This window comes from Parasteatoda tepidariorum, chromosome X2, assembly GCF_043381705.1.
Source record: "Parasteatoda tepidariorum isolate YZ-2023 chromosome X2, CAS_Ptep_4.0, whole genome shotgun sequence".
Taxonomy (NCBI): domain Eukaryota; kingdom Metazoa; phylum Arthropoda; class Arachnida; order Araneae; family Theridiidae; genus Parasteatoda; species Parasteatoda tepidariorum.
In genome coordinates, this window is record NC_092215.1 from 29,402,943 (window position 1) to 29,419,009 (window position 16,067).

At 27.3% G+C, this 16,067-nt stretch overlaps 1 long non-coding RNA gene across 4 annotated transcripts; it reads left to right on the plus strand.

Annotated features, from left to right (window-relative positions):
* Positions 1-555: 555 nt before the first annotated feature.
* Positions 556-11,275, plus strand: LOC107438956 (uncharacterized). 4 transcript variants are annotated; one of them, XR_011638345.1, is made up of 4 exons: positions 556-707; positions 3,895-4,015; positions 5,137-5,196; positions 8,278-11,275. It is a non-coding gene; the product is annotated as an uncharacterized lncRNA (long non-coding RNA). The 4 variants fall into 4 exon arrangements; XR_011638346.1 differs by lacking the exon at positions 5,137-5,196 and having other exon boundaries at positions 8,278-8,805; positions 9,889-11,275; XR_001583467.3 differs by lacking the exon at positions 5,137-5,196 and having other exon boundaries at positions 8,278-8,433; positions 8,547-11,275.
* Positions 11,276-16,067: the final 4,792 nt, after the last annotated feature.

Genomic DNA, 16,067 nt, shown 5'->3' on the forward strand with positions numbered 1-16,067 from the left:
TAAAAAAATATTTTAAAACCTGATGTTTTATATTTTAGGATAATTTTGTAATAAAATATTTATAATAGATAATTTTGTAATAAAATATGTATTTTTTATTTATAAAAGAAATTTTGCATGAACATAATTTTGCTTTTATAAAAAAATATATCTGAAATATGTCATAATCCAACAATGAAAGCATCATTGTTAATATTTCTCAAAATATTCCCGCAGTGTAGATTAAATGAATGATGAAACAAACTTTTCACTTTTAATTCTAAGTTTTTTTTTCTAACATATCATTTTCTAATGGTAAGGCAAATCCAGAAAAAAAAGTTTTCCTGACTGTTATGCAGGTTTAATTTAATGAGTAAGGGTGTTCTCATTAACTCTTAAATCTACGTAATTTTCCAACTGGCAACCTCGATTGTCAACCTTTCAAGGCCTATATTGGGTTGTCTCTGATTTCAATGTATTATATTATCGAAACTGTGATATAAGTATATAAATATACTTACTATTATTATTAACTGTGAACTATTTATATGTGATGTGTCTATTTTTTAGGCTATCCAGGCTATTAATATATCCAGGATATATTGAACTTTCGAAAAATCTATGAGAAAATGATTTGATCATCTTTTATTGTGGGAGTATTATCCTTAGAATGTACCCATTGAAAGAATCAATTATTGATAATGACTAGTATATTTTGTAACTAGTTGGTAAGTAAATTTTTTTTTTAAATTGAGAATTTATAGTTATGCAGCAAAGCAAATAGAATAAAATTTTTTTTAGTCTGTGTAATAAATATGCTCATTGTAGACCCTGTGGCAGAATTGCAGCGACACGGCAACATTTTCGCAGAACGTTACAAAGCTCTTGCAAGAAGATTTTTCTTATGAAGAGTTTTAACATTTTTTTTTCTTCACAAATGTACACGTAATATTTTACGACAATGTATCTTAATCGATGTAATGTTTCGATTTTATATTATTGATTATATTACTATTTATTTTATTATTGATTTTCACATGGATTTTTAATATCTCAATGCTTTTCAAACAACATGAAAAATTCGAATCGTGCTTTTGAGTATTTACTTTTTAAGGCAATAATTCTATCGAATTTTTCTCAGTTATTGCTATTGATTTCTTCATAGTTTTTAAGCCCAATCTTTTTTATACGATATCATTTATTGCAACAAGCTAATCTCAAAACAAAACACCCATTTCAGAAATCCGTTTCGGATTTCGCGGATTTTTTTGTCAATATTTTTTTTGGAAATTACTACTACGGATTTCATGATTTTTAATTATTTTTTTTATTGTGATGATTGTTTACAAATGGGAAGAAGGAAATACTTTTTGCGTTCCCCCTCCCACCCCCAACAAAATGTGAGAATATCGCCCATAATATTGGAATAAAAAATTATTACAAGTTCAATTTAAAAAAAAATTAAAAATTTTTTTTGTAAGCGCAGCGCTTTTGATATTTTAAATTAGTAACATATATGTTCGTTATTATTATAAGTATCTTGCAGAGCGATAATAGTGCCAGAGAGTTTTGTCGCTGAAAGCTCGAAAAAATTCTGCCACAGGGATTGCAGATATAAAATAGAATGTTTAAATTTTCTAATTTAATAATTTTTTTATAAGCTAATAAATTGGCTAAAAGAATCAGTATTTTGTAAATATTGCCTTGAATAAAAATTCAGTAAAACTATTCTTGTATTATCAAAAAGAAAATCTAAATGTGTAGTTATTTGTAATTTTTGTAAAACTATTTAAAAGTATGAAGAAAAAAAATTAAGATTAAAAGGAAAGAAAAAGGAAAGTTAAGAAGTAATTTTCTCTCTCTTGCCTTCAATCCACTTTTTTTTCAATGAACATATATTCTATTGTGAAATGCATGTGTTTTTTATTTAAAAAAAATGCTGAAGAGCATAAACTGTAATAAAAAATGATATAAACTTTATTTGGAATACTAGGGTGATTTGGGGTAATTCCTGATGAAAAAAATGCAAACATCTATTTTGTGAAAAAACTATTCAAGATGGAATTTTAATATTTACTGGAAGTTTGAGGCTATACGAGATGAGTCCTATGCTACCTTCTTTTGTTTGAATATCTAATTAGAATTTAAAAGATTTTAAATTTTTAGTGATCAGGTATTACCCCTTCTCTTGATAATTTCTGGAGTAACTCTCGATCAATTCTAAGGTAATTACTGATCACCAGTTTTTATAGTAAAGGGGCTGTTTAAAAATAATTATACAATGGTAATTAACAAATAAGACATCAAAATCAAACAAATAAACCAAAATATATGTTTAAGCAGTTAATAAAAAGATTTATTTAAAAGCAGAAATAAAGATGAACACTTTTAAAGATTAAAAATAAAGGAATAAAGATTAGCGCAAATAAAGATTAAATCTTTGCATTGTGGCATACGTTTGAGGCAAGCTGCCAACTCATTCTCATGTTCTGCTGGAATATAAGAAAGAGTTCCCACATGGGTTACTTTAGTTGGATTTTTTTAACTTCATTAAGTAAGAGTGTAAAGTTAGGCAAAGTATGTCAACAGCTCTGGCAGCAACTCTCACACTGAAATTTTCATTTTCAATCATTAAAAGAAATTCACTAATTTTGCTTACTAGAAGCTAAGTATCCATTTTAGGCTTATAATTTCTCACTATATTTATTAAGCTAATTTATAAACTTAAAAATTATTCTAACAATGTACTCACATAAAATTAAGATCGAAGCAAGGGAAGACAAACTAGAAATGGTGCAAATCAGAACACATTTGTCTTGTATACAGTTAAAAAAAAATTTTGTGATTGCAGTTAAAATATATTTTATAGTTGTTCCGCTTAATAAATATGATCTGTTATTTAAGAAAAGACAATTAGCTATTTTTTATGCTGTTTATAAGAAGACAATGATCAGGAATTACCCCAGTGATCAATAATTACCCCATCTGTAGGGGGAAGCATTTGATATAGTGTCCTATAATCAACTATAATGTTCACAGTAGATTTGAAACAGTTAAACAAAAGCTTACGCTATTTTTATATCAGAGAAAAAGAAAGTAACTCAAAATATTTATTACTAAGAGAAGGAAGGGGATCTTTGCAGAAATGTGCACATTATGAAACCCATCTTTGAAATGGAAAATACAGAAAGCAGTTTAAAAGATACTTATTTTGTTAGATTAAACAAAAAACTATTATTAAGTAAATGTAGTTATACTTTAGTAAAGTGTACAAGCATTCTTGTCCGTGCCTCAAATTGAAAAAAAATTTTTTTTTTAAATATAACTTAGGTGATCATTATTTACCCCAGAAAAAAAGTGATCATGAATCACCCCGGGTCACCCTATATCTTATAATATTCCTGCAAAATATAAACATAAAATTCCATTTTCTGACATTAACTAAATAATTTACATTTTTAAAAAAATAATAGGATAATTTTAGCACATATCAGAGCTTTACACAAATTCAGTAGACATTAAATTTTGCAGTGTCTTATAGCCAATGTTTTTCCGAGTGTCTTCTAAACACCAGCGCAAGCTTTAAAGATTCATTTGTGTCATTACAAGAACCATAAATCCAACTCAACCAACAGTTTCTCATCAAGCGATTCTAAAGGCTGGGCCATCACATGTAGAATTTTTTTGCCTCTCTTTTAATTTCAAATAATTGATGCAGTGTTTAAATGGGTGTTTAAATATCTTGCTGTTACTTGACACATTATTTGTTGTCGAACAAAAAGTTATTAAAAAAGGATAAAATGTTCATTGATCAACACTAGTTAATAATAAGTAGATGGTATAACAAAATTATTATTGTTTTTATTTTAAATAGAATCTTCACTGATATTTTATAACATGTCATTTTTATTGTAGAAACCTTTACCAGATAAATATTGCTTTATGGTTATCTAATTTGGAATGGATCCTACAAATCATATTAATGATCCCCTATTGCTTGACACTGTCAATGATTCTCCTGTTTTACAACTATCTGGTAAGTACAATTTTTTCTTTAAGGAAAAACATATATTTTTTATATCAGAGATAATCATAATAGTTTACTTTTTGTAAAATTGTGTTGGCGTCAACGTTATGTAAATTATGTGAGAATTTAATTAGAAATGTTTCAATGCTTGTTGCTATTGCTTTACTTCCCGTTCCTAAGTGCTTGTTGTTTATTCAGAATTTCACTGTGATCGTCTCGTATTCATTGTCATTCTGAATTAATGTGTTTGTTTTGATGTCGTCATGCTCTTTGTGCTCTGTATCTTATTCATTATTAAAGTAATGTTCATATCAACGTAAATGTCTGAAGTTTTGATTTGCTTAACATTAAGTCGGTCTCCAGCAATATAAAACCATGCCTACTACACACAGTCAATTTGTTCATAATTTTTTAGTTTCATGCTTTTTGTATAAAACTTGTGGCAAGCCAAGAAACCCAGTTAAATCACTCTCATAACTCAAAAATTTAACTATTATTAAAATAAATAAGTAATTATCATAAAATAATTATAAAAATTTATTTCTTATGTGGAAATCTTTGAATAAACAAATTTTATAATTGTCTGCAAAAATTATTAAATTATCTAAATTAGTTTTAGATATATAGAGAAATACGCAATAAGTGTAATCAATATTAAGGAGCCCATTTTGGCCATTCTCCTGCCTAAGCTATTGGAGCTATATTTTCTAGATTTAGAGTGAAAAATTAAAAAGAATGTTTATTTAAAGAAAGTACATTTTTGTTATGTGTTTGATTTTGTAACTCAAAATATAGTCTGCACAAGTATTTAACTAATTTTAGGTTAGTCCTTTCAACCATTAAGATTGAATCCTAGGTTGTGAAAATAGAATTATTAGATCAAAACTTGTTAATGTGTTCTTCTTTTAGTTTTGCACACTGTACATTTTAACATTAAGAGTTGTTCCTTACTTAATATGGTAAGATATTTTTATATTCTTAACCTTGAGATAGCTATTAGAAGTCTTTTAGTAGAGAAAGTACCTATCTCTTTTTAAGAACAATTACCCCATACATTTTATCTTTTATTTTGCCTTATTCATCTGGAATCATTCTTTTGATCTGTAAATTCATGTTTAATTTATTTTCAGTCTGGATAGTTGAAGATGTAGGATGATAGGAAATATTGGCTTCAAAAAACTATAAAAAAAGTATTTCATTCTTCATCTTTTTATGTTAATTGCTTGCCTTAATTATAGCTTTAATTATTCTTTTAATTTTTGTTTTGCTTTTTTAATGTTATTGTAATTAATATTAGGCAACAGTTTGCTTTTTTGATTACTTCTTGAAAAGGATTATTGACAAATTTTAAATATTTATGGTTGATTCATTTGTTTGTTTATTCTTTTGATATATTCTAATTGTTCCTTCTTTTACAATATATTGTCTTTTATAACTTAAACTTTTGAAAAATGGAAGGTTGTATTTAGATAAAGCATTGCAACTTTTGAAATTAGTTACATTTTTAAAAAGTCTGATTTTGAATTAATGTAGATAATCCTGGTTAACTAAACTTAAACCAGTATTACGATATAACTTAGAGCAATATTACTCTGTAAGAACTATGAATTGATAACTCGTAATTTTAATGTTATTTATTTCCAATAAATTAGTTACTTTAATTTTTTATCAAAATATAGAAACATTGCATAAACATTTGTTTTAAGTGTGCTTTCCGCAAATAGTTAGTCCACACAATAGTGTCAGTTAGTCCACCCAATAGTGTCAGTTTTAATAAAAATATATATCCTAAGTATTTTTAAGAACTGTCTACTATACTATTGTATCAACTGTTAGATTACTATTAAAGTTAGTCTCTTTAAGTATGGGCTTAACTTCAACTTAAGTAGCACTTTCAAATAGAAACTGCTGGTGGAAATGTTTTTATTTCGGACTTGCCTAAGTATACAACTTTATTCATTTTCTCGGTTTTTTAAATTGCTCTGTTTTCACCGAGAATGCAACTACTTTAGATTCGCCATAGTTTTTGCACAATTTTGCCTTTTACTATAGATCTAAAAATTATAACTTTTTCTACAGATAAATCAGATTTAGAACTTTTTGCATATTTTTATTGCTCAGATTTGAGATAAAAAAGTTGCAGTGCAAGATTGGTAATTGTTCTTATATTCATGGTTTTTGTGATTTGAAATATTCTGTCCTAATTTTTAACTTTTTGACTTGATATTTGAGTCTTTTTCTATTAATGCAAATTTAGGTTTTAAAATAATCAACTTGAAGAATAAAGGAATTATATTATGGATCCAGCATTTTCTTATTTTAGCTAATAATATTGTTAAAAATTGTAAAATTTGATAGTTCAGGCTTAGGGATTGCCAACTAATTATATACACTGTTTAGGTATTTTGTCTTGCCTTAGATTTATTGCTTTAAACATTTTGGTAATTCTGTCATTTTATAAAAAAAGAAAGTCAATTCTAACAATTTACATTATAAAATTTTTATGGTGATTAATTTGCTTACTTATACATATATTATTATGCTTATTTATCTATAATTTTCTGCACTAACAAATCTTTAAGGGCGGAGTTTGTAATATCACAATTATTGATTCGTTTCTCTTAACCTTTTTAAAAATTATCCATTCTAACTAACAATACAGTAGTCATATCATAGATTTTTTAAATGATAAATTAGGGACTCTCCTCAAAATTAACTTAGTGCAAAAATGTTAAGCAATGTTATTTTCATTTTGAGATTAAATCCATCGATTTCAAATAATCTGATTATAGAAATCTTGAACTTGATTATAAGTTATAACTAAATATTGGTATGTGGAAATAGTATCTAATTGTTTCAGTTTTTTTATGAAACATTGCTATTAGTTTTTTTTATACATTGATCTCAAACTAATATGAATAGTTAATTAAGTGCTTCATTTGCAAAATTATACTAGAAACTTTTTGAAGTTTCTGTTTTAAGTAAAATTGTATATTCTTTTGCTGTCATTTCTTATTTATTGCTTTCCAATAATGTGTTTGCTGAATGTTAATTTTTTAATTATAATTTTTTTGTATATGAATCTGACATTTTCAATTGTTAAATATATAATATAATACCAGTGCCTGTACATAATTTTTCTACTATCTTTTCACCTAGATTTCCTTCTGATGATCAAAACTGTATATATATAAATTTATTTTTACCATTTTCTATTTTAAATTTCATATAATTAACTATCTTTTTTAAAAAAATTTTATTTGTAATAGTTCCAGTTCTTGCACCTATAATTTTTTTAAAGATACTTTTTAAATTAAAAGTTTAATGAAAATTTAAGATTCTAATTTTGTTTGTACATGTTTTTATGTTATCATTTTGAATCAATATGTAATATTTCATAAAATTATCTTAATACTTCATAACAATGTCTTACATTCACCAAAACATATTTTATTTTGAAACTATTCAAAGATATTGATCTAAACTTCAAAATATATTAGGCAACTGCAATTTGAAAAAGGTGTCCCCAGTAGTTTTATCAAGAGTTATGGGTTCTTAATGTTATTTTTACACTAACAGTTCAAATAAAAGAATTCTTGCAAATATAAATTTGGGTGTGAAGCTTATAAGCACGTAATTTATCAAATTAAAAACCTTGAGGTAGGTTACGTATAATAAACTTAAGTTCTTATTTGTAACTTAATCAATTAATAAGTTCTTATATGTAACTTAATTAAAGTAATATTACTAAATTATAGAAAATTTGTGGGCTTATTGGGATTGATAACGATCCTCTTAAGTAAAAATGAGAATCATGTTTCAAAGCTGCGAGTAAATATTAAATAAGTACATATTAAATAAATACATATTAAATACTGAATAAAAAATATATATTTCATAGTTTAATATTTTTTTCTATTGCATTCTACTAAAACATATCAAATGAATTAGTGCTAAAAAATGTCTTTTAACTTGATTTTAGTCAATTTAACTTACAATCTTTGAAATAAATTTTACTCAGTTCAAAAAAGCTATAGAAAACCAATTGTTGAGCTTTTTTTTCATGTATACAAAAAAATATAACCATTGAACATGTGTACAATAACCATATTGTTAGAACATGGACCACAGATCTTTCAAGTTCTTCTTGTACTAAGGATTCCTCAAGAAAAAATTTTTAGAAAATGAGATTTTCTTTTTTGAAATCTTTTTAGTTTTTTTTTCTCTTTGTAAAGTTAAAAACTATTCCCCATTTTTCACATTTCTTTTAGTGAACATTTTATTAAAGGGAGAGTGAATTTGGTGTAATCTATATCAAATGGAGAGGCTTTTAACAGTTGGAGTTCTTGGTGATTTCAGTAAATGAATTGTGACTCATCACTACTTTTATGTATGTACAATTCTGCAAGTAAACCAAAGAGGAAGGTGTATGTAATTTTGCCTATATGTATCAAAATGTGATCAAATTATTTATTCTAACTTGTAATGTCATCTTATTATTATTATTTTAATTATTCTCTCTTATTTGTTTTTATTTTAGCACTATCCTATTGGATTACACTTAACCTCTTCACTCCGTAGGTCCACATATGTGGACTTCATAATCCCTGTTTGTAAAACTCTCTGAAGGACTACTCTTGTTTTTATTTTAGCACTATCCTATTAGATTTCACTTAACCTCTTCACTCCGTAGGTCCACATATGTGGACTTCATAATCCCTGTTTGTAAAACTCTCTGAAGGACTCTGAATGACTAAAACTCTCTGAAGGAATGGCGACTTCTTTGCGTCCTCGAAAATGTAAGTAATTTTCAGTATTTTAAATATTATTTATAGATCCAATAAAATTATTTTTAATTAACTTAATCTTTCAACATCTTAGAATAGTTTTGTTTGTAAAAATGTTTTATTGAAAATCTGTGCCAAGAATTATAATTAGGTACACATTTGTGTAACTTTGTCCCCTATGTTTAAATTATTGTAATATGATAGAAGTGTGTTAATGAATAATTATCGTTTAAATTGTGATTTAATTATTGTTTAATAGTAAGTAATTATTGTTTAAATGCATAAGTATGTTAATTATTTGTTTTTTTTTACTCAATTAATTTGTTCTAATTATCGCTATTAGAACATTATATTAGAACATTGTACAATAGTTTAACAAAAACTAAACATTAGTAAGCTGAGTTATTATCTTTAGTAAAGCATTCTATGTTAATAGATGTATTACTTACATGAGCAATATTATTTTTTTTACTTTTATATTTTATTCTGAATAATGTGCCGGCTTTGTCCTAGTTTAAAATAAATTGGTTGGTTTTATAAACTGCTACTAAAAATTGATGTAACTATTTTTTAAATGTGGATAATAGCACATATTTGACAATAGTATCTAAATTATAGATTTGTAACAACAAAATAATATAAACATTTGTGTATATGGGAAATAAAACTTGTATTAAACTTGTTGGTTATAAATTGTTGAACTGAAACTGCTGTTTTTACATGAATGACCAAAGCTTTTTATTTCTAGAAATCACAGTATAAGTGCTCTCTTGTGTTAATTGTAAGGGTGGTGAAAATAACTATCTTAATACAAAAACACATATCTACATGATTTTCATCACTTACTTATTACTAAAATAATTACTAGCTGTTTTATTGTTATTATATACTGTTTTGATTGTTCAATTAGATTGTTTATCTATTTATAAAATTAGAATTTTATATATATTTGTGTTGCTTGATGGTGTATATCTTTGTTGAAAAGGGAAAATTAAATTCCTTATTTCATACTTATTTTTATGTTTTTCCTTTTGAAGTTTGAAAGGTGTTCTTATAAAATCTTTTGTCCAATTCTCCTTTTTTTTTTAAATGCAGGTCAAGTTTAGAAAAACTTTTCTTTCTTAATTTGTTAATAAACCCAAGGTGGAACCAGCTCAGCATCAATATAGCATGTCTGGCATTGTTACTAAAGCAGTTATAGTGTTTAAAAATGTGATGTATGTCACAAAATAACCAAGGTTCATGTTGAACTGTGTTCAATATTTTTTAAAAATTTTAACTGTGTTTTTTTTTCTTTATTAAAAAAATGTAATTGTTTTAGCTCACTCTGATAAACCATTGCTTAAAATGTAAATGATTTTGTTGAACTATGTTATAAAATTTCTTTCTGACCTCATATGATGAAAGTTTGTTATAATCTTTTACAGTGAATGTCAGGAACAAACTATATACTATTCCCCATTGATAATATTGCATAATTTATTCCACGGTGCAATCAGTTTGATAAGTGGGGAGTAGGTTTATTTTTGTCACTAATGCTAGTCTATGGGCCACATGAAAGATTGTATAAGCATTTTGCTTAGATAACATTCCATAATAATTTTTCTAGTTTAATTTCACAGCTTAAAAATTTTGTCATGTGTAATTACTTATCACTTCATTTCATATTTTAGTTTATTATTTCATTTGCTTTAGTGTATGTTTTTGATTTGTAATGTTTTGTAAGCTATGTGATTTGTTTCTCTATAATTAAAATTGTATTAAAAATTTAGCTATATAATTAAAATCTATTAGTGTTATTTTCAAGTTTTCTGTTTTTACCTCATATAGGTACTGTTATCAGTAATATTAGCTATAATATCAATTCAAACAACTTACTATTTGATTTTTTTTGTTTAAAAGCTTATAGTGTGTCAAGTTTTTTTAAAAAAATTTCAAATATGTTATTTTTATTCATTATTCCTTTAAGTGTAGAGCCCCTGGGTAAAATTATACAGATATTTTCCTGGTATGTTTCATTTTCTCATTATATAACATGAAGAAACCAGTTTTTTGGTGTAAGAAACGTAACTGAAAGTTTGGAAAAATCCTGGACTAACTCTCAGAGGGTTAAAAATGTAATACTGATAAACTATTCTTTAAAATGTCTTAATAATTGTTAAATTTTCGATCTCAAGTTCTCATATACACATTCATACATCAATTTTAAAGTATGACCTGACTTTGCATTTAATTTTTTTAAATCTGTGGTGTGTTAAGTTCCACAATTTTAATAGAAATTGTTCACATTTTATATATGTACTTTTTAAAAATTTTGTAATATATGTATATATTAAATAAGTATGTATATTATATTGTTAAGAGTTTAAATATCTTTTAAAAACTCTTTATTCTGAAGTGTCTTTAAGTGCAGTATTTAGAACTTCTTGTTAAAGTTAAAACACTATTTTGAAATAAAGAAGTTTTATCCTTTTTTTATTTATCTTTATTGTATTCATTTTCACCAAGCGTTTTCAATTGCATTTGCTGCTCATTATTTGCTCTCTGATTTCATATTGTATGGTGAAAGTTGTTTGTTTTGGCAAGTCATAACTTTTACAATGTCCCTGGGAAATAGTATCAGGAATACCCTGTTTACTGTTTCCCATACACTGTATTTTATAATTTATGTATAACTGCAATAGTTCAATTAGCTTGATAAGTGGGGAGTAGACTCATTTTGATTGTAATGGTAATCTATGTGAAATATGTGTATTCATTTTTTTTTTTTGTCCAAAAATTCTGAATTTTTTATTTTAAATCATGCATGTGAAAAATGCTATGAGCTATACACATATCCTAAAGATCTGCCAGGATATTTAAAACTAAATGGAAAAAAAAAATACTAGTCACATATTAGGTTATTGGTTAGGTAAATACTCAGTGGTGTAGGAAATGCAGGGCTCAAAGTTGTTTTTAAATTCCTTAAAAAAAAGAAAGTGTACTTAGTAAGCATTTCAACAAATGTCCTGAAATGTTCGTGATTTTTCCAAGTTTTTGTTGAAGTTAACAGGAAGAAAAAAAATTATTGAAGAAATTTCAAATTCAAAAATTATGTTATATGTCATATAGCACGTGTGTGCTTTAAAGTTAATAACATGCTATATTTAAATTGCGTAATTAAAAATTAATTACAAAAATAAATAAGAATAAAGAAAGGTTTAAGTTAAAGAAAAATTTAATTTACCACAAAAACATATAATGAAAACTTACATTGTAAAGGATTAGATAATTGTAAAGAAGGGTTGAGGAACGCGTCCTCTCTCCACGCGAGTCAGTTTGGAAGTGAGTATGAGGGGGGTTTACAACCGGTTATGCTGGCTGGATTTACCTCACTTCAGTTTGTTTTGGAGTGGTCAGGAGGATTGTCGAGGTACATACTTGGGGACTGGGTGTTTGCCGAGGCACACCACATGTCATGAAGCAAAGTAAATAACAAAATAAACGTCAAAGTCTTCATAGCACGTCAAGTAGGATATTAATCTTTTTCTAGTATTAGAGACAATTACTCTTGATTTGATGGCATAAAAGCATTTGATGTGGGAGAAATATATCAAAAGTTCTTATCTTTCTACTCCCTCCTCATCACTATATCATACTCTACTGTTTTTCACAAGAGAATCCTTGTATTTTGTTACTACTTAACAATTTTTTATATTTAGACTATTTTCCCTTTTTTTTGTATAAAAAAAGATTGCATAACTTAAAAAAAAATCTGAGTTTTTTAAAATTGTTTTTTTTTTCATTTAAGTGCAGGAACTACTTAAACTATTACCAATTGTATATCTGAGAATCCATGTTGGTATTACAAAGTGCTCCCGTTAGAGAATCAGCATCCTTAAATTGTCCTTAAGGCAATCTTGTCCTTAATATTTATATTTTGGACTTCCAATCCTGGAATTGGGTAACTGCCCCTTCCTTGAAAAATCTCCCAAACCAGGCAAATTTATAGTTTTTAGTAATCTTTAAAGTAGGTAACCATGGTTAGTCCTGATTATAGTTCTGAGAATAGTATAAATGAAGACCAAGAGAGAAGAATAGTTTATATCCATGAAAACTAATTCTGAGAAGAAACGAATTTCAAAGTTTGAAACTTTTCAGGAACAAGCATATGATTGAAATTGTAAAAATAAAAATTTACACGACTATTTCCCTCGAAAATTTCAAAGCAAATTTTAAAATTTTGGATGTTGAAAAAAGCTAGTTTTAAAATTAGGTTGGGCAAGAATTTGTACTTAATTTAAATTCAAGTGATCATTTTCTCATAATCTTAAATTAAAAAACAACACCCAGCCTAAATAACTTTTGATATAATGATCAGATCTTCACTTTCTAGGATTCAATCTTAATGGTTCAAGGGGATGACCTCAAATATGCTAATTAATTACTACAGACAATATTTTAATATAGAAAATCGGACGCAAAAACGAATTTTCTCTGAATAAATACCTTTTTTTTCTTGATTAATTCCGATTTCTGACTAGTATCATAAAGATACGGTTCACAGTAAAACATCGAATCAAGCATCACTGGCTGTGGTCAGTGTGAGTGATCACTTCTATCAGCCTGTGTAGGGATTGAGGTTGTGCGGTGTCGGTCCTTGTTTAACTGTTCTACCATAAAGTGCTCACTGTTCTATCATAAAGGGCGCCCGCAAGTCATCAGGCTTGCAAAGTGAAGGAGCCATCCCCTTTGTAGTGGATCAAAATTGTGATGCCATGTCATTTTTTCATCCTCAAGGATGTTTCCCTGATCATCGCCGATAGCCCATTGTGCAGCTCTTGTGCAACGTAAATAAAGTACATACCTAGTTAGAAAGCAAATTTTGGGGCACAATCTTGGGTTATCGGAAAGGAACTAAAGTTTAAATGTCTAAGTTTATATGTTAAAGTCCGCACTGATCTTTTTAATGAATAATATGTTACCTGTTGGGAGTTTGTAATAGTTATTGAATACATTGCAGTAAAATTTTATCCAGCAGTAGCTAGTGCCCTCAGCTCTTTATGCTAATTATGAAAATGGCACAAAATTTTGATATTTTTTGAAAAAAGTCTAGGTTTTTTTGTAAAAGAAATGTAGTTTGGATACAATTTTGTAACATTTCAAAAAATATTTCAATACATAGTTTGACATAAAAATATGCAAAAATTAGAATTATTAATTGAATTAATAATTTCACAATTGTTGGCTCACGAACCTTTAAAGGTTTGTGAGGTGCATAAAGGGGGTTCGTGGGGAATTTTTTATAACTAATATTAATTTAGGTATCTATGTTTCTATACTATATTTCAGAAAAAGTTAAAAAATCGATTTACTTTTCTTGATCATGTGTGTCTGTCTTCTGCTTGTTTATTTAATATTTTTCGGCTGCAAAAGCTTACATACTTCTCTATATTTTGCGAAATAATAAATTTTGCATATTAATTATAATAATTAGTAAATAAATTAAATCAAAGCACATGTGTTTTATTACGACGTATAAGTGTCACTATTTTCTGTATGCACGCTAAATTTGGATTATTTTTTGCAAAACAAATATATCTCAGATAGGATTATTTGCATGAACTTGCATAAAAGGTAAATGCAGACCACCTAACTGAAACTGTCTGATATAGAGCTAAACTTTTAATTTCTTTATTACGTCAGAAGTAAGTTGTTACCGTTTTAAATTTTTCAGTTTTGTTGGGAAATGATTTAAAACTTCGTTTTCCAATTAAAATATTTGACACTTTTGGGTACTTCATATCTCTTCAACTAATAGTTTTTTATAATTTAAATAATTAAATTTGGACTTTCATCTTCACTGTGCATAATAGATTCAACTGTTTTAATTTCTGGAATTTTTTCATAGCCTGACTTTTTAAAAAACAATTTACTAAGGTTCTTTGTATTTTTGGATAATTGGTAAATCATCGTCGTACAGTTCCTAATAGGTGAAATATGTAGCGATTTGGTACATTAAAATTGAAGAAAAAAGCGCTGAAAACATATGCATTTTTTTTTCATAGTGCAAGATAGAAAAACGTTTCAATTTACTTGCATTCTGTTTATTTTTGGATTATTGTTATTTATTTGCCTTTTACATTATAATGGAATAGCTTCTTATAAATCAAAACTCTTTTATGATTCATCGGCAGGTGATTTAATTCTTACAGATGATTTCTAGGAGGGATTTTAACTCCTCAAACACCGCCTTAGCTGATGCACAGTCTGGTAAAACAAAACTAAATTGATTTTTTACTATAGTTGCAGAAAATTTAAATTATAATATGAAATAATATTTTGAAAATTACTTTTTGTAAAATTAATTATATTTTATAATTATAATTGTATTGTAAAAATTATTGTAATAATTTTTTTGTTTGCTTATAATAGTACGCTGCTTGTTATGATAAAGTTCAAGATTATTTGATTCAAACTCTTACAAAAATCTTATCTTTAATTTCTTATTTCATCTAATGATAAGTACCAACGAGTTTTTGTAGGTACTTGCAGGTTCTCTGAATTATCAGATTAAGAGATTAGTTATGAACTTAAAAAAAAGTTCAATGCAAAGCATGAATCGAATGTCAATGATAATACACGTCAATGATAAGATTTCACCCGTTGAAAACGTGTTCGAAGATTATTCTTTAGGAGACAATTTAGACATGGGTGTAAACTGCTTCTACATTTCTAACAAGCAAAGATAATTGTTCGAACTGATTATATTGTCATTTACATCGCTCTTAGATCAATCTTGACAAAAATTTTTGAAATGCGAAAAAATAAAAATTTCAGAATCTATTTCGAAATGTCTATGCACGCATTTTCGTAATACAATTATATTCCTCAATCTATCGCTATGGCTCAGAAAACCTACGTGTAAGGAAAAATGAGATCCATAAATTTGAAATCAATAATTTTTTGTCCCGCAGTGGACTGATCGTTAAGACACGGTTCCCAGCAGATCACCGAAGTCAAGCTTTACTGACTACGGTCAGTGTGCGGGTGGGTGAGCTTTTGGATCAGTCTGCGTAGGGACCGAGGGTGTGCGGTATTGGTCCTCGTTAAACTGTGCTACCGTAAAGTGCTCGACTTCGCGCGCAGGTCATCGGGCTACCGAAGCGGGGGTGCCATCCCCATTGCAGAGGATCAAAATTATGATGGCATGTCTTCGGATCATCCTCCGGGATGTTTCCCAGACCGTCGCCAATAGCCCATTGTGCAGCTCTAATGCGACGTAAATTAACAAC